General features: G+C 39.5%; 1 pseudogene; it reads left to right on the top strand.

The window, feature by feature from the left end:
* LOC110309706 (armadillo-like helical domain-containing protein 4) overlaps positions 1 to 8,807 on the top strand; it is a 30,723-nt pseudogene extending 21,916 nt beyond the window's left edge.
* Positions 8,808 to 18,989: the final 10,182 nt, after the last annotated feature.

Genomic DNA, 18,989 nt, shown 5'->3' with positions numbered 1-18,989 from the left:
ATTTCTATAGATGCTTCCAGAAAATATTTTATAAGTTGTTTTGAAAACCTGGGACAGTATTTTACTATGTAGCCTGTCTAGCAACAGTCCACAGGATTCATGTTTCTAGAACATGAAGACATGTTGTTCCAGGGTGTGTCTTATACAATTAAATCCATATTGCTATGTTTTAAGGCTTATAGGAGCTTCTTCAGATATAAGCTAAAAGGTAAAATGGATAATAATAGGCTATTTTCATGATCAAATAGTCTCTCAGTAATACTCTCATTTACCTACTGCTCTGTGAACAGGCTCAGTGATTGAGATCACAGACTCCTCTTGCAGAGGTCTTGAGTTTGCTTCTCAACACCCACATTAGATGGCTCCAGGGAATCCAAGCATCTTCTTCAGGGTTCCATGGACACATACAATAAAATAATTGTGAAAAAGATGTCTACTGTAAACCTGCTATGTGCAAAGTACTGTGCTTTGTGTTTGGAATATAAAGAGTTTGCTTGTTTCAAAAACAGAAAAAGCTAGTAGATAAATATTATTGTTCTTGTTTAGTAGCTAAGGAAACTGAAGTTTGTTGTTCAGTTTGTGAAGTTTATTGTTCAAGACAGGCCCAAAGTGGGATCCAGTTCAAGGGGAGGTCCCAAGGCCTGACACTGTTACTGAGGCTATGGAATGCTCACAAAAAGGAATCCATCATGACTGCCCTCTGAAAGACCCAACAAGCAGCTGAAAGAGTTAGATGCAGATGTTTGCACCCAATGAATGGACAGAAGCAACTGACCCCTGTTGTTGAATTAGGGAAGGCTGAAAGAAGCTGAGGAGAAGGGTGATCCTATAGGAGGACCAGCAGTCTTAACTAATCTGGACCCCTGAGATCTCTCAAACACTGGACCACCAAACAGGCAGCATACACTAGCTGATATGAGGCCCCCAACACACATACAGTAGAGGTCTTCCAGGTCTGTGTTCATTCAGAGATGATGCACGTAACCCTCAAGAAACTGGAGATCCCAGGGAGTTTAGAGGTCAGGTGGGGTGGGGGGTGGGGACATCCATGTGGAGATGGGGTGGAGTGGGGAGGAGGTGTGGGATGTAGAGCAGAAAGAGGATGGATGGGGGTGTGGGGAGTGGAATATGTAGTATAAAAAATAATTTAAAATTAAATTCAATTTAAAAAATGCCTGCAAGAGACTACTTCTCAATAGGTCCACAGCCCCTTTTTCCTAATGACCTTACCTCTGGTTGGTGGGGTAGAAGGTAGGTTGAAACATTTAAGAACTCAAAATAAAGTAAGTTTTGAAAAAAATGAATCACAAACCTAATGAATAGTTGAATCAAACTTCAGACACAAGTAAACTGACTCTTTGACCTGCATTCTTGACCACTGGGTTATAGGTTTCCATGAGTGGCATTACTGTCCTTCCTCTTTAACACAGTCCACCTCCTGACTACCTTATCTGTCCAACCCAGAAACTAGGTGAGCACTGGTTATTGTAATTACTATTTTTTTTTATTTGTTTGTTAATTTTTAAGATGCTAACTTTCTTTCCACCTTTTAGGTATGCAAAAGTGAATAATAATATGCAAAAGTACTTCTGAAACATTTTAATGTGACATAGTTCTGCATAATTTGTTTCTCAACAGACTGATTCAGTTAATATTCAAATATGTCTGAGAAGCTCAGGAGCTATCTTCCTATTTTGTTTCAATTTTATTCTAGGTTTTTTTGTTTGTTTATTTGTTTTTACACTAACTTCTTTATTTCTGTCTTAGATTGTTCTACAGCTCCCCTGAGCAGCAATAGTAACATTGTTTACTGGTCCATGATTCCCAAGCTCTCTTTGTTGTTCTAGTCTCTATAAGAGCTGGCTGCCCCTTTTCTGTTTATAACTTCATAGTGAATTTAATATATAGGAATTTGGTCTACTTTAAAATGTTTCCCTCCTTTTCAGACATCACTCAAGAGATAAAAATGGCTACTCAAGCAATGAACACTACATTACCTGTGGTGACACAAGAGCATATTGCCACCATCGAGGTTCCCAGAGGCAGTGGGGAGCATGAAGAGGGCATGCCATCCCTCTCTCCTGTGCTGTTGAAGTGGGTGATGCTGAGCTGTCAAGAAGATGGGAGTCTCTGGCCACTCCAGCCTCCACCACTGTTGTCCATTTGTCTCTCAAACTTACCTCTTCCAAGGGGAGTGTGGGCTCAGTGTTTGAGGGAGGAGTGTGCATCTTTACTGTTAACTACAGGAAGGAGAGAGGCAGCTGGCCCTTTCACCAGCACACACATGTTCCCTACCTGGAAAGATAGTCAGCATTCTTTGCTTGTAGAAATGTGCTATACTATCAACCTATGAGGCAGACTTCTCTCCTGGGTCCCAAGTCTAATCCTCCTGAGGGCTCCTGCCTAAGAGCCAGGGTAGGGAAACAAAAATAACAAGGAGTTGGGATTGAAGCCACCTTTGTCCCTGTCTAAGACTGGGGCCCCAGGTAAGCTTCTCATCGTTTGTAAGCCTCTGTTCATTTCTAGTAATGTCTACCTAGGTTATTGTAAAAAGCAAGTTAACCGTGAAAAGGAGTTTCTATATCCTAGGCCATCAAATGCCCTTTTTTCTTGAACTCACCAAAAGTTGTTCTTTTTTTTTTTAATTAGGTATTTTCCTCAATTACATTTCCAATGCTATCCAAAAAATCCCCAATACACTACCCCCCCAGTCCCCCACCCACCCACCCCCACCCCTTGGCCCTGGCATTCCCCTGTACTGGGGCATATAAAGTTGGCAAGTCCAATGGGCCTCTCTTTCCAGTGATGGCCGACTAGGCCATCTTTTGATACATATGCAGCTAGAGTCAAGAGCTCTGGGGTACTGGTTAGTTCATAATAATGTTCCACCTATGGGGTTGCAGTTCCCTTTAGCTCCATGGGTACTTTCTCTAGCTCCTCCATTGGAGGCCCTGTGATCCATCCAATAGCTGACTGTGAGCATCAACTTCTGTGTTGGCTAGGCCCCGGCATTGTCTCACAAGAGACAGCTATATCTGGGTCCTTTCAGCAAAATCTTGCTAGTGTATGCAATGGTGTCAGCGTTTGGAAGCTGATTATTGGATGGATTCCTGGATATGGCAGTCTTTAGATGGTCCATCCTTTCTTCACAGCTCCAAACTTTGTCTCTGTAACTCTTGCCATGGGTGTTTTGTTCCCAATTCCAAGAAGGGGCACAGTGTCCACACTTTGGTCTTCGTTCTTCTTGAGTTTCATGCGTTTAACAAATTGTATCTTATATCTTGGGTATCCTAAGTTTTTGGGCTAATATCCACTTATCAGTGAGTACATATTGTGTGAGTTCCTTTGTGAATATGTTACCTCACTCAGGATGATGCCCTCTGGATGGTCCATCCATTTGCCTAGGAATTTCATAAATTCATTCCTTTTAATAGCTGAGTAGTACTCCATTGTGTAAATGTACCACATTTTCTGTATCCATTCCTCTGTTGACGGGCATCTGGGTTCTTTCCAGCTTCTGGCTATTCTAAATAAGGCTGCTATGAACATAGTGGAGCATGTGTCCTTCTTACCGGTTGGAACATCTTCTGGATATATGCCCAGGAGAGGTATTGCTGGATCCTCTGGTAGTATTATGTCCAATTTTCTGAGGAACTGCCAGACTGATTTCCAGAGTGGTTGTACCAGCTTGCAATCCCACCAACAATGAAGGAGTGTTCCTCTTTCTCCACATCCTTGCCAGCATCTGCTGTCACCTGAATTTTTGATCTTAGCCATTCTGACTGGTGTGTGGTGGAATCTCAGGGTTGTTTTGAGTTGCATTTCCCTGATGATTAAGAATGTTGAACATTTTTTCAGGTGCTTCTCTGCCATTTGGTATTCCTCAGGTGAGAATTCTTTGTTCAGTTCTGAGCCCCATTTTGTAATGGGGTTATTTGATTTTCTGGAGTCCACCTTCTGAGTTCTTTATATATATTGGATATTAGTCCCCTATCTGATTTAGGATAGGTAAAGATCCTTTCCCAATCTGTTTGTGGTCTTTTTTGTCTTATTGATGGTGTCTTTTGCTTTGCAGAAGCTTTGCAACTTTATGAGGTCCCATTTATCGATTCTCGATCTTACAGCACAAGCCTTTGCTGTTCTATTCAGGAATTTTTTCCCCTGTACCCATATCTTTGAGGCTTTTCCCTACTTTCTCCTCTATAAGTTTCAGTGTCTCTGGTTTTATGTGGAGTTCCTTAATCCACTTAGATTTGACCTTGGTAAAAGGAGATAGGAATGGATCAATTCGCATTCTTCTACATGATAACCGCCAGTTATGCCAGCAACATTTGTTGAAAATGCTGTCTTTTTTCCACTGGATGGTTTTTGCTCCCTTGTCAAAGATCAAGTGACCATAGGTATGTGGGTTGATCTCAGGGTCTTCAATTCTGTTCCATTGGTCTACTTGTCTGTCGTTATACCAGTACCATGCAGTTTTTATCACAATTGCTCTGTAGTACAGCTTTAGGTCAGGCATGGTGATTCCACCAGAGGTTCCTTTATCCTTGAGAAGAGTTTTTGCTATCCTAGGTTTTTTGTTGTTCCAGATGAATTTGCAGATTGCCCTTTCTAATTCGTTGAGGAATTGAGTTGGAATTTTGATGGGGATTGCATTGAATCTGTAGATTGCTTTTGGTAAGATAGCCATTTTTACAATGTTGATCCTGCCAATCCATGAGCATGGGAGGTCTTTCCATCTTCTGAGATCTTCTTTAATTTCTTTCTTCAGGGACTTGAAGTTCTTGTCATACAAATCTTTCACTTCCTTAGTTAGAGTCACGCCAAGGTATTTTATATTGTTTGTGACTATTGACAAGGGTGTTGTTTCTCTAATTTCCTTCTCTGCCTGAATACCCTTTGTGTACAGAAAGGCCATTGACTTGCTTGAGTTAATTTTATATCCAGCTACTTCACCGAAGCTATTTATCAGGCTTAGGAGTTCTCTGGTGGAATTTTTAGGGTCACTTATGTATACTATCATATCATCTGCAAAAAGCGATATTTTGACTTCTTCTTTTCCAATTTGTATCCCCTTGATCTCCTTTTGTTGTCTAATTGCTCTGGCTAGGACTTCAAGTACAATGTTGAATAGGTAGGGAGAGAGTGGGCAGCCTTGTCTAGTCCCTGATTTTAGAGGGATTGCTTCAAGCTTCTCACCATTTACTTTGATGTTGGCTACTGGTTTGCTGTATATTGCTTTTATCATGGTTAGGTATGTGCCTTGAATTCCTGATCTTTCCAAGACTTTTATCATGAATGGGTGTTGGATTTTGTAAAATGCTTTTTCAGCATCTAACGAGATGATTATGTGGTTTTTGTCTTTGACTTTGTTTATATAATGGATTACATTGATGGATTTTCGTATATTGAACCATCCTTGCATCCCTGGGATGAAACCTACTTGGTCAGGATGGATGATTGTTTTGATGTGTTCTTGAATTCGGTTAGCGAGAAATTTATTGAGGATTTTTGCATCAATATTCATAAGGGAAATTGGTCTGAAGTTCTCTAAGATTTTTGTTGGGTCTTTATGTGGTTTAGGTATCAGAGTAATTGTGGCTTCATAGAATGAGTTGGGTAGAGTACCTTCTGATTCTATTTTGTGGAATAGTTTGTGAAGAACTGGGATTAGATCTTCTTTGAAGGTTTGATAGAACTCTGCACTAAACCCATCTGGTCCTGGGCTTGGTTGGGAGACTATTAATGACTGCTTCTATTTCTTTAGGGGATATGGGACTGTTTAGATCATTAACCTGATCTTGATTTAACTTTGGTACCTGGTATCTGTCTAGAAACTTGTCCATTTCATTCAGGTTCTCCAGTTTTGTTGAGTATAGCCTTATGTAGAAGGATCTGATGGTGTTTTGGATTTCTTCAGGGTCTGTTGTTATGTCTCCCGTTTCATTTCTGATCTTGTTAATTAGAATACTTTCCCTATGCCCTCTAGTGAGTCAAAAGTTGTTCTTAATTGTATTAAATTTAGTTTTTTTTAAATTAAAATAGAATCTTTGAAACAATACGTTCAGATAACAGTTTACCCTCTCCTACTCTTTCCAGATCTTCTACACTCTCCTATCCTCCAAATCCTCACACTTTCTTTCTCTCTTTCATTAGAGCAAAAGTTGGCATCTAACAATAAAAATACTATAAAACAGAACAAACAAAACATAAAGGAACAAAACAAACAAACAGAAGAAAAATAGCCAAGGACAAAGCACTAGAATTATTTAGAAATACAGAGACAAAAATATTCCCACACACATAAATACAACACATAATTAAACACAAAACCCAAAGGTATGATATATTTGCAAAGAATTTATAAGGAAGAAAAAGAAGTCCCAGTAAAGCATAATAATACAAAACACCTCTTAAAATGTCACTTAATTCATTTTGCATTGGCCACTTACTTCTGTGCTTGGGTTCTGGCCTTAGCAGTGATTTGTACACCCAATGTGACTCAGTTGAGAAAACCATTTTTTTCCTTTGCTAGACATTATCAATTGGAGATAGCTTCTAGGTTAGGTACAGGGTGTTGTGTTTACTCCCCTTTCAGTGCTAGGTCCCTTCTGCCCCAGACCTGTGCCAGCCTTACTCATCCTGCCATAGTAGTCTCTATTTCTGTGTGTATAGAAGACCTTTACCTTGGAGCCTTCCATTCCCTTTGGCTCTTACAGTCTTTTCACCTCTTCTTCTATAGGGTTCCTTAAGTCCTGAGGGCGGGATTTGATGGAGACATCCCATTTAGGGGTTTGTATTCCAAGGTCTCTCACTCTCTACATTTTCCAGTTGTTGGCCTCTGTATTTGTTCCCATCTGCTGCAGGAGGAAACTTCTTTGTTAATGGCTGAGCAAGGCATTCATCTGTGAGCATAGCTGAATGGCATTTTGTTCCTATATTCCTTTAGCAAAACAGTAGTACCTGTCCCCCCCAACCCCCTAGGTTACTGGTCTATCTATCTCAGGCAAGTAGTTTTCTCAGGTGGTGGCAAGGATAGGTTTTATCTCATGGAGAGGGCTTTAAATCCAGCCAGAGACTAGTTGGTTACTCTCTGATTTTAGCAGGCAGGTCACCAATGTCAATCAAAGGGTTTGAAACTTGGTTGGTATTTTCTCTTTTCTTTTGCAGAGTACCATCTAGTACCATGAACACTAGTCAGTAGGGATGAATGAGGGCTTGAGGTAGGCACCAGCTTGACTTCTCGATATTCTATGAATTGTGTAATATTGCCTTTAGTGATATGACCTTGCCATCAGTTAATGGAAAGCAACCAATCGTCTGGGTTGTTTGGAAATTCCCATGAGAATGAGATTAGATACAACCTGTTCCTGGAACTGAAGGCTTTCTTTGGTGATGAGAGATATCATGTTGGGGCTCTGTCTTCCTTCTTCATTTGGCGATTCATTTAGATCACTTTCATAGATGCATATGCGTTTTAGTAATCTTGTACTTTATCAGGTTTCCATAAGACCCCTGAAATGGTCCTTAGTTTTATCTGTTGCCCCTCCCAGTATTCTCTCCCTTTTCCTAGTTCCCATCCACCTTCCCATTTGATTCTCCTCTTCCAGTCCCCACCCTTTGTCCATCTATAACTATCTATTCTACATCCTTTTCTGAGTGGGATCTATTCCTCTCCTCTAGCCTTTTGCTCTATACCCCGCAAGTGTGATTAAATGGATTGTAGCCTCCTTATCAAAGACTTAACAGCTGACATCCACATAAATAAATGCATACCATACTCATCTTTTTGGGTCTCAGCCACTTCTGTCAGATTTATTGTTTTCTAGATGCATCCATTGATTTCATTATTTAATTTTAACAGCTGAGAAATGTTCCATCCTAAAAATGTGCCAAACTTTCCTTATCCATGCATCCATTCATGGATATCTAGGCTGTTTCCAATTTCTTTGTATTATGAGTAGAGCAATCTGGCTTGTTATCAGACTCTCTTGGTAACTAAAATATGCATACAAACATGCACACATAAACATATACATACAATTTTGGTCCTTATATCTTTAGTTCAATTGTCCAAGTAAACATACTTGTTTTTATTCATTGATCTAATTTGAACACTGTAATAAATACTTTCTTATTCTTCTAATCTTCCTTCCAAAACAAAATTCTAGAGCCATGCCAATAACCTTCATAAAATGTGATGATCCTTGCTCTCCACCTTGCTCCTCTGACTGGTAGCCAGCATCTTCAATTTGTTTTCATAATCCCCTTCAATCAATACCACCTCAAGGTTTCTTGTATCTGTACTTACCATTGCAAGTACACATTTTAATTTTTTGAAAATTAAATTTTAAAAGCAAAATTAGGATTTGAGGTCAATTTTTGGGGGGGATAATAAAGTGTGGCAAGGTTGTTGTGAGAAGAGCTGGGCTAAGTTTACTGTACATAAGGCACTGGTTGCTTGCCTTTTTAGCTTATGTTAACATTTTCTATAATTATTATCTTGTGGGTCAAGTCTTAACTCTTGTTTGGCAGACCTAATGGATACAAGTACTGGAACAAGTGAGGAGTTCATACAAGTTTTTTGAGCTGTACAATGGCAGCCTCTGCAATGACTGTGGAGGATCTCCATATTTATCCAACACTTCTTTCTAAAGGAAGAACTATTTGGTCCATCAGCCCAGCAAATAGAACTGCCTCCTCTAGGCCTGGAACAGCTTGACTTTGAAGATATCCTTGTCTCTGACCACATATTTCAAAACCAACAAACAAGATGTGAGTTTTATTCACTAGGTAAACTGACCTAGTAAAATGTGGCCTGCCATTGATTTCCTATGGCCTGTGAGCTAAGAATATTTTCTATATTTTAAAATGGTTGGACAAAAACGTAAGAATAATATTTTGTGATATGTGCAAGTTATATAAGCTTCAAGGTCCAGTGTTCATGAGTAAAGTTGTATTGCTGTCCAGCTACGTGTCTCATTTACATGTTGTATGTGGCTATTTGGGACCACAGCTCAAAACTGAGAAGCTGTAAATTAATACCAAATAACAACAAAACTCGAAGTGTTTATAATATTGAACTTTAAAGAACAAGTTATTATTCGTGGCATGCAAACATATATATATATATATATATATATATATATATATATATATATGTAAGTATGTGAACATTAGGCACAACCTGAAGAACTTTTAATGAATCCCTACATGCACACACACACACACACACACACACACACACACACAGAGAGAGAGAGAGAGAGAGAGAGAGAGAGAGAGAGAGAGAGAGAGATGTGTGTGTGTGTGTGTATGTGATATAAATCTTATACATATAAACACACCTATTCATTCATATATATTATGTTAGATTTATTTTGGAGAGCTTTTTAATGATTTCCTCTAGCTAGGTTCCCTTGTAGTGAGTTCAATTGATATTACATGGACAGGATATGGTATTTACATTCTAGATGAATGTCTTAGTTGGTTTCATTTGCAAGCTGGATGAGAATAGTAGGTTTAATTAGAGGAGCTGAGTTTTTCTATCAGATTTTTGTTTTGTGGAAGTTTAAATATGTACTGTGTTTTTATAGAGCCATGTTGTCAGTGATGGCTTATTCTCTTAGTAACATCTTTAAGTTCCTGTCCAGAGATAGTTTTTTTTTCCTTAATTAAGGCTGAGAAATTTATGTCAAATTGTACTATCTAAGACATTGGGTTTGGTCATGAAAAATGTAATTGACATATAACTGTACATCAATAAAAAGTAAGAATGGAGATAGGGTCCACAATCATGTGACTGTTTGAGTTAGTACCCTGAACGGTGTAAAATGTCAGGCTAAGGGTGTAAAGGAAAGAGTCTAGTTACAGGGATGCTGACCCTGAGCACAGGGGAGCTTGAAGGCAGCCAGCCATGCCCTAGGAGCGAGGACAAAAGATGTGCTGGGATTCTATGCTTTCTCTATTGCAGGGAAGAGGGTCAGTTGAGTATGTAGACAATTCTTTTTCCTTTTCAAAAGATTTATTTATATTCTCACTTGCTGTGTGGATTTCATATTATCACTGTTTAATTTATTTCATTTTCCCTTTCTTAGAATTATTTATTTTATGAATATAAGTACACTGTGTTGTCTTTAGACATACCAGAAGAGGATATTGAATCCCATTAAAGATGGTTGTGAGCCACCATGTGGTTGCTAGGAATTGAACTCCAGACCTGTTGGTGCTCTTAACCACTGAGCCATCTCTTCAGTCCCTCATTTTACTTTTTAGAAGACAAGGTCTTACTCTGAAGCCAAGACTGCTCGAAACATACTATATTGCATATTATACTATACAAATATTTTATACTATACTATTGTAACTCATGCTCGAATTGAACTTGTGACGGTCCTCCTGTATCAACCTGCAAGTTCTGATATTATAGGCATGAGCTACCACTCTTGTATCCTATTACCTATTAATGTTTAAATTCATATGTTATCCCCTATAAAAAGATCTAGATTTGGAAACATTAAATTTGTTCAGATTTTCATAGGTGCTGCCTATGTTTACTAGTGTATTTCTGCAGCCAAACTGCCTCTTTGTACACTGACAAATGTATCCTATTTTCTTTCCTTTTTTAAAAAAGATTTATTTATTTATTATTTGTAAGTACACTGTAGCTGTCTTCAGACACCCCAGAAGAGGGCATCAGATCTCATTACAGATGGTTGTGAGCTACCATGTGGGAATTGAACTCAGGACTTTCAGAAGAGCAGTCAGTGCTCTTAGCCATCTCTCCAGTCCCCTGTATTCCATTTTCTATTCCAGAAAAATGTATTCCATGAAAATATTTCCTAAGAAATGGTATGAAAAGTCTAATTTGCTTCATTGTGTTAAGTTACTGAGGCCAAATATTGATCTCCATCACACACACACACACACACACACACACCTACACACACCTACACACACACAGAGTCTGTACATTCCAAACGAATCTTTTCTCCTAGACAGCTACAGTCAGCTTATGTTGTCTGTTGTCTCAACTGACATCTTTACCTCTTGCTCAGGAGCAGGCTCAGCTCTTCCTAGTCGTGTGTGCACAATGGCCTGTCAGTGCCAGGTGCTGTGTAAAATGATGACTAAGTTCTTGTCTTTATGGTAATCATGTGTTTTCTGTCTCTTGCTGTTTGCGTGCTGTTTATGAGTCTAGTGCTCGTTTAAACCCCAAATTGAATATTTAAAACAGTGTCAATGAGGTGATGGCTCCCAGTCACATTCTTCTACAATTTGCTTTGTTTTCATGTACACCAATGGCACAAATTGTTTCCAAGAAGTGAAGGCTCAAAAGTATAACATATAAAATGTATCTCCACAAAGTAGTATGTATCTCTCATTTTGAATAGGCTGACTCCTTTTACAGTTTCAAGAAAAAATCCACAGTAGCCAGCAGTTTTTGCAAAAGCAATAATCAGCCTATCCAATCTTTAGTTCATCTTTTCCATGGATGTGGAGTTTTATACACAGGTTTCACTCATCTACCTAAATAAAATATTCTTTACAGTAACTATGTTGCTGAAATAAAATATTTGATACCAGATTGTGGGGCAATGGACTACGTGCAAACAGCCTGGTTTCCAGCCGAGTCTAGATCTTGAACACCGGGACCTGGTAGTGATAATTCACTTACATGGGATGGAAGGAGTTCTCTCATGTCTCCTGGACCCTAGCTCCTGTCGGAGTTCCCGCCCCCACAACCCCCATAGGAGAGGCGTGGCTATCAGTCACTTAGGAACAGCACTAACCCCTCTCACATGCAAATAAGGTTTTCCCCAAACTCTCAGCCCAAGCCAATGAGAGGGACTTGCTGTCAAACTCTAAATCACTGCCAGAACTGTATATAGGAGAGCCATGCAGGCAATGAAAGAAATGCGAGAACTATTCCTTTGTCTGACCCTTTTGTTCCAAGAGCTGTAACACTTGGGAAGAGATCTTCTCGAGCCCGCTGGAGTTCCACCGCATTCCTTCCTGGATTGTCGGCTATTCCATGACCCAGGCTTGAAGTTACCTAGGGACCAGGAAGGCGTGGCAGAGGCTGTCTCCCTGCCTGCACTCACTTCCCTTGCTGGGGCATTCCCACCCAGCCTGGGGCATTCCCACCCGGCCTGGATAGAGGTCTCCGTGGGAAACATTTGGTACCTAGGCCCAACCAGATAGGCCCACACCAGATAGGCCCACACCAGATAGCTCAAAAACTCATACATATAAGGCTAGTTCAGCTTCTGTGATTGAAGTAGGTTATTCGTCTTGCCGCCAACCTTTTATTTTCTCATTAACCCAGGTTTAAGATTTATTTATCATGCATACAGCATTTTGCCTGCATGTACACCAGCAGGCCAAAAGAGGGCACCAGATTTCATTATAGATGGTTATGAGCCACCACGTGGTTGCTCGGAATTAAACTCAGGACCTCTGGAAGAGCAGACAGTGCTCTTAACATCTGAGCCATCTCTACAGCCCATTAATACAGCTTCAAATTAAATACTAAAGTGTTAAGGCTAGTTTTCAAGAAAATTTAAATAATATTTTCTATTAGACATTTTTGAAATTTAACATTTTCAATAATATGGTGTAGACAAATATGGGGAGTTTCAAAATATGTTTATTTGTATTCAGAAGAGAGAAATAAAGTAAACAGAGAATTTTAAAGAAGCAACATTAAGGAATATCCCTTGATTTATATATATATTTTTTTAGCTTGTGTGTGTGTGTATGTGTGTGTGTGCTGTGTTTGGCATGCATGTGTCATGGTACCATGTAAAAGTCAATGGACAACTTTAGAAGTTATTTTCTACTTCCATCATGTGGGACCCAGTGACTAAACTCAGGTCGACAGATAATTTTACTCACTGAATCATCTCACAGGACTATGAGGTTTTACTTAATTTTAAAAGATACCTCAAATAACATATATTTTATGAGTATTTGGTATTTCAGAAATTGAAAATGGAATTCAAATGAAAAACAAACATCTTATTCAGCTTTCTGTCTCTCCTTCAACGAAATATAATATGAAAAAATTTAAAAGGTATCAAATTTTCATTTCAGGGTTTGACAGGAAACTTAGTAGGTTTTACCATAGCAAAGGCTAGGTCTTGGGTTAATGAGTTTATAAGCAGGCAGAAAGGCTTCTGAGAAACATACTCTTTACCTTGGCTTTTAGGACAAAATTATGAATGGTTTCCAGGAAAAAAAAAATCTCAATAGCAACCCACAGGCTTCTTATACTTTAGAATCAACCAAATGTGCAATTAGTAATAAGCAGCCACAAGTTACCAAGGGGCCAATCCGCTGTAACTAAAAGACATCAGAAAAGTGCTGTAGAGGCTATACTGTCAGACACAAAGCATGAAATAAGCACTTACAGAGAGATGCGGAGAGAAGTCACAAACATGAAATAATAACAGGAGGCTGTAAATATGACCCAGCAGATGACAAGGAGAGTGTTAGGAGAAGAAAGAGAGACACTTAACACTTAGATTAGAGATAATATAGTGAGAAGAAAAGGACAGACCACTTCCAAAGAAACAAGAGGTTGAGAGTGAAGTCCACAGCAGACCACTGGAAATGTAAGCTAGAAAACAGAATACCACCTCAAAGTGTTGAGAAGGGAGTAATGGAGAATTCTCTTCCTGTGCTTTTCAATAATAAAGACAAAGTGTTAAAAATTGACTTTATCAAATGAACTTTTAGAAGAAGAAGGAGGAAGAGGAGGAAGAGGAAGAAGGAGGAGGAAGAGAAAGGAGGAAGAGGAGGGAGGAGGAGAAGGAGGAAGGAGGAGAAAAATGCAATCTTGTCAGGAAGGGCCAAGACTCATAAAGAATTAGGAGGAAATAAATCAATAGACATGTATAGAAAATATAGCCATTTATACTTTATGGAGTAGAGAGAAGACAGAGCTAAATAGTGAATATCAATAGACATAAACCAAGAGGTACCATAGGGCTGAAAGTGTGTGTTTTTTAAAATTTTATTCATTTTTAAAATTTATTTACATTTCAAGTGTTATCCCCTTACCCAGTTTTCCCCCGTCCCAGAAATCCCCCATCCCCTACCCCTTCCCCCTGCTTCTATGAGGGTGTTCCTCCACCCACCCACCTACACCTGCCTCCCTGCTCTTGATTCCCCTACACTGGGGCATCTATCAGCCTTCATAGGACCAAAGACCTCTCCTACCATTGATGCCTGACAAGGCTATCCTCTGCTACATATGCAGCTAGAGCCATGTGTAATCCTTTGTTGATGACTTAGTCCCTGGGAGCTCTGGGAAGTCTGATTGGTTGAAATTGTTGTTCTTCCTATGGAGTTGTAAACTCCTTCAGCTTCTTCAGTCCTTTCTCTAACTCCTCCCTTGGGGACCCTGCACTCAATGCAATGGTTGGCTGTGAGCATCCGACTCTGTATTTATAAGGATCTGGCAGGGGCTCTCAGGAGACAGCTATATCAGGTTCCTTTCAGCAAGCATTTCTTAGCATCCACAATAGTGTCAGAGTTTGGTGACTATCTGGGATGAATCCTGAGGTGGGACAGTCTCTGGATGGCCTTACCTTCAGTTTCTGCTCTGCACTTTATCTCCGTATTTGCTCCCATGAGTATTTAGTTCCCCTTTCTAAGAAGGACCGAAGTATCCACACTTTGATCTTCCTTCTTCTTGAGTTTCAAGTGGTCTGTGAATTGTATCTTGGGTATTCTGAGCTTTTGGGGCTAATATACTCTTATCAGTTAGTACGTACCATGTGTGTTCTTTTTTTTAAATTTTTAATATTTTTATTACATATTTTCCTGTTACATTTCCAATGCTATCCCAAAAGTCCCCCATAGTGCCCCCCACTTCCCTACCCACCCATTCCCATTCTTTTGGCCCTGGCATTCCCCTATATTGGGGCATATAAAGTTTGCAAGTCCAATGGGCCTCTCTTTCCAGTGATGGCTGACTAGGCCATCTTTCAATACATATGCAGCTAGAGACAAGAGCTCGGGAGTTCTGGTTAGTACATCATGTTGTTCCAACAATAGGGTTGCAAATCCCTTTAGCTCCTTGGGTACTTTCTCTAGCTTCTCCATTGGGAGCCCTGTGATACATCCAATAGCTGTCTGTGAACATCCACTTCTGTGTTTGCTAGGCCCCGGCATCGTCTCACAAGAGACAGCTATATTTGGGTCCTTTCAGCAAAATCTTGCTAGTGTATGCAATGGTGTCAGCGTTTAGAAGCTGCTTATGGGATGGGTCCCTGGATATGGCAGTCTCTAAATGGTCCATCATTTCATCACAGCTACGAACTTTGTCTCTGTAACTCCTTCCCTGGGTGTTTTGTTCCCAATTCTAAGAAGGGGCACAGTGTCCATACTTCGGTCTTCATTCTTCTTGAGTTTCATGCGTTTAGCAAATTGTATCTTATATCTTGGGTATCCTAAGTTTTGGGCTAATATCCACTTATCAGTGAATACATGTTGTGTGAGTTCTTTTGTGATTGTGTTACTTCACTCAAGATGATGCCCTCCAGGTCCATCCATTTGGCTAGGAATTTCATAAATTCATTCTTTTTAATAGCTGAGTAGTACTCCATTGTGTAAATGTACCATAATTTCTGTATCCATTCCTCTGTTGAGGGACATCTGGGTTCTTTCCAGCTTCTGGCTATTATAAATAGGGCTGCTATGAACATAGTGGAGCATGTGTCCTTCTTACCGGTTGGGACATCTTCTGGATATATGCCTAGAAGAGGTATTGCTGGATCCTCCGGTAGTACTATGTCCAATTTTCTGAGGAACCGCCAGACTGATTTCCAGAGTGGTTGTACAAGCTTGCAAACCCACCAACAATGGAGGAGTGTTCCTCTTTCTCCACATCCTCACCAGCATCTGCTGTCACCTGAATTTTTGATCTTAGCCATTCTGACTGGTGTGAGGTGGAATCTCAGGGTTGTTTTGAGTTGCATTTCCCTGATGATTAAGGATGTTGAACATTTTTTCAGGTGCTTCTCTGCCATTCGGTATTCCTCAGGTGAGAATTCTTTGTTCAGTTCTGAGCCCCATTTTTTAATGGGGTTATTTGACTTTCTGGAGTCCACCTTCTTGAGTTCTTTATATATATTGGATATTAGTCCCTTATCTGATTTAGGATAGGTGAAGATCCTTTCCCAATCTGTTGGTGGTTTTTTTGTCTTATTAATGGTGTCTTTAGCCTTGCAGAAGCTTTGCAGTTTCATGAGGTCCCACTTGTCAATTCTCGATCTTACAGCACAAGCCATTACTGTTCTATTCAAAAATTTTTCCCCTGTGCCCATATCTTCAAGGCTTTCCCCCACTTTCTCCTCTATAAGTTTCAGTGTCTCTGGTTTTATGTGAAGTTCCTTGATCCACTTAGACTTGACCTTAGTACAAGGAGATAGGAATGGATCGATTCGCATTCTTCTACATGTTAACAACCAGTTGTCCCAGCACCATTTGTTGAAAATGCTGTCTTTCTTCCACTGGATGTTTTTAGCTCCCTTGTCGAAGATCAAGTGACCATAGGTGTGTGGGTTCATTTCTGGGTCTTCAATTCTATTCCATTGGTCTATTTGTCTGTCACTATACCAGTACCATGCAGTTTTTATCACAATTGCTCTGTAGTAAAGCTTTAGGTCCGGCATGGTGATTCCACCAGAGGTTCTTTTATCCTTGAGAAGAGTTTTTGCTATCCTAGGTTTTTTGTTATTCCAGATGAATTTGCAGATTGCATTTTCTAATTCGTTGAAGAATTCATTTGGAATTTTGATGGGGATTGCATTGAATCTGTAGATTGCTTTTGGCAAGATAGCCATTTTTACAATGTTGATCCTGCCAATCCATGAGCATGGGAGATCTTTCCATCTTCTGAGATCTTCTATAATTTCTTTCTTCAGAGACTTGAAGTTTTTATTATACAGATCTTTCACTTCCTTAGTTAGAGTCACGCCAAGATATTTTATATTATTTGTGACTATTGAGAAGGGTGTTGTTTCCCTAATTTCTTTCTCAGCCTGTTTATTCTTTGTGTAGAGAAAGGCCATTGATTTGTTTGAGTCAATTTTATATCCAGCTACTTCACCGAAGCTGTTTATCAGGCTTAGGAGTTCTGTGGTGGAATTTTTAGGGTCACTTATATATACTATCATATCATCTGCAAAAAGTGATATTTTGACTTCATCTTTTCCAATTTGTATCCCTTTAATCTCCTTTTGTTGTCGAATTGCTCTGGCTAGGACTTCAAGTACAATGTTGAATAGGTATGGAGAAAGTGGACAGCCTTGTCTAGTCCCTGATTTTAGAGGGATTGCTTCAAGCTTCTCACCATTTACTTTGATGTTGGCTACTGGTTTGCTGTAGATTGCTTTTATCATGTTTAGGTATGGGCCTTGAATTCCTGATCTTTCCAAGACTTTTATCATGAATGGGTGTTGGATCTTGTCAAATGCTTTTTCCGCATCTAATGAGATGACCATGTGGTTTTTGTCTTTGAGTTTGTTTATATACTGGATTACTTTGATGGATTTCCGTATATTGAACCATCCCTGCATCCCTGGGATGAAACCTACTTGGTCAGGATGAATGATTGTTTTGATGTGTTCTTGGATTCGGTTAGCAAGAACTTTATTGAGGATTTTTGCATCAATATTTATAAGGGATATTGGTCTGAAGTTTTCTATCTTTGTTGGGTCTTTTTGCGGTTTAGGTATCAGAGTAATTGTGGCTTCATAGAATGAGTTGGGTAGAGTACCTTCTGTTTCTATTTTGTGGAATAGTTTGTGAAGAACTGGGATTAGATCTTCTTTGAAGGTTTGATAGAACTCTGCACTAAACCCATCTGGTCCTGGGCTTTTTTTAGTTGGGAGACTATTAATGACTGCTTCTATTTCTTTGGGGGATATAGGGCTGTTTAGATCATTAACCTGATCTTGATTCAACTTTGGTACCTGGTATCTGTCTAGGAACTTCTCCTTTTCATCCAGGTTCTCCAGTTTTGTTGAGTATAGCCTTTGGTAGAAGGATCTGATGGTGTTTTGGATGTCTTCAGGATCTGTTGTTATGTCTCCTTTTTCATTTCTGATTTTGTTAATTAGGATGCTCTCCCTTTGCCCTCTAGTGAGTCTGGGTAAGGGTTTATCTATCTTGTTGATTTTCTCAAAGAACCAGCTCCTTGATTGGTTGATTCTTTGAATAGTTCTTCTTGTTTCCACTTGGTTGATATCGCCCCTGAGTTTGATTATTTCCTGCCGTCTACTCCTCTTGGGTGAATTTGCTTCCTTTTATTCTAGTGCTTTTAGGTATGTTGTCAAGCTGCTAATGTGTGCTCTCTCTAGTTTCTTTTTGGAGGCACTCAGAGCTCTGAGTTTTCCTCTTAGAAATGCTTTCATTGCGTCCCATAAGTTTGGGTATGTTGTGGCTTCATTTTCATTGAACTCTAAAAAGTCCTTAATTTCTTTCTTTATTCCTTCCTTGACCAAGGTATCATTGAGAAGAGTGTTGTTCAGTTTCCACGTGAAGGTTGGCTTTCTATTATTTATTTTGTTATTGAAGATCAGCCTTAGTCCATGGTGATCTGATAGGATGCATGGGACAATTTCAATATTTTTCTATCTGTTGAGGCCTGTTTTGTGACCAATTATGTGGTCAATTTTGGAGAAGGTACCATGAGGTGCTGAAAAGAAGGTATATCCTTTTGTTTTAGGATAGAATGTTCTGTAGATATCTGCCAGATCCATTTGATTTATAATTTCTGTTAGTTTCACTGTGTCCCTGTTTAGTTTCTGTTTCCATGATTTGTCCATTGGTGAAAGTGGTGTGTTGAAGTCTCCCACTATTATTGTATGAGGTGCAATGTGTGCTTTGAGATTTACTAAAGTTTCTTTAATGAATGTGGCTGCCTTTGTATTTGGAACATAGATATTCAGGATTGATAGTTCCTCTTGGAAGATTTT

This window comes from Mus caroli, unplaced genomic scaffold (genome assembly GCF_978045245.1).
Source record: "Mus caroli unplaced genomic scaffold, Mus_caroli_1 scaffold_12, whole genome shotgun sequence".
Lineage (NCBI taxonomy): Eukaryota > Metazoa > Chordata > Mammalia > Rodentia > Muridae > Mus > Mus caroli.
Note: the sequence above shows the minus strand (reverse complement) of the source record. Positions and strands in the feature narration are given on the sequence as shown.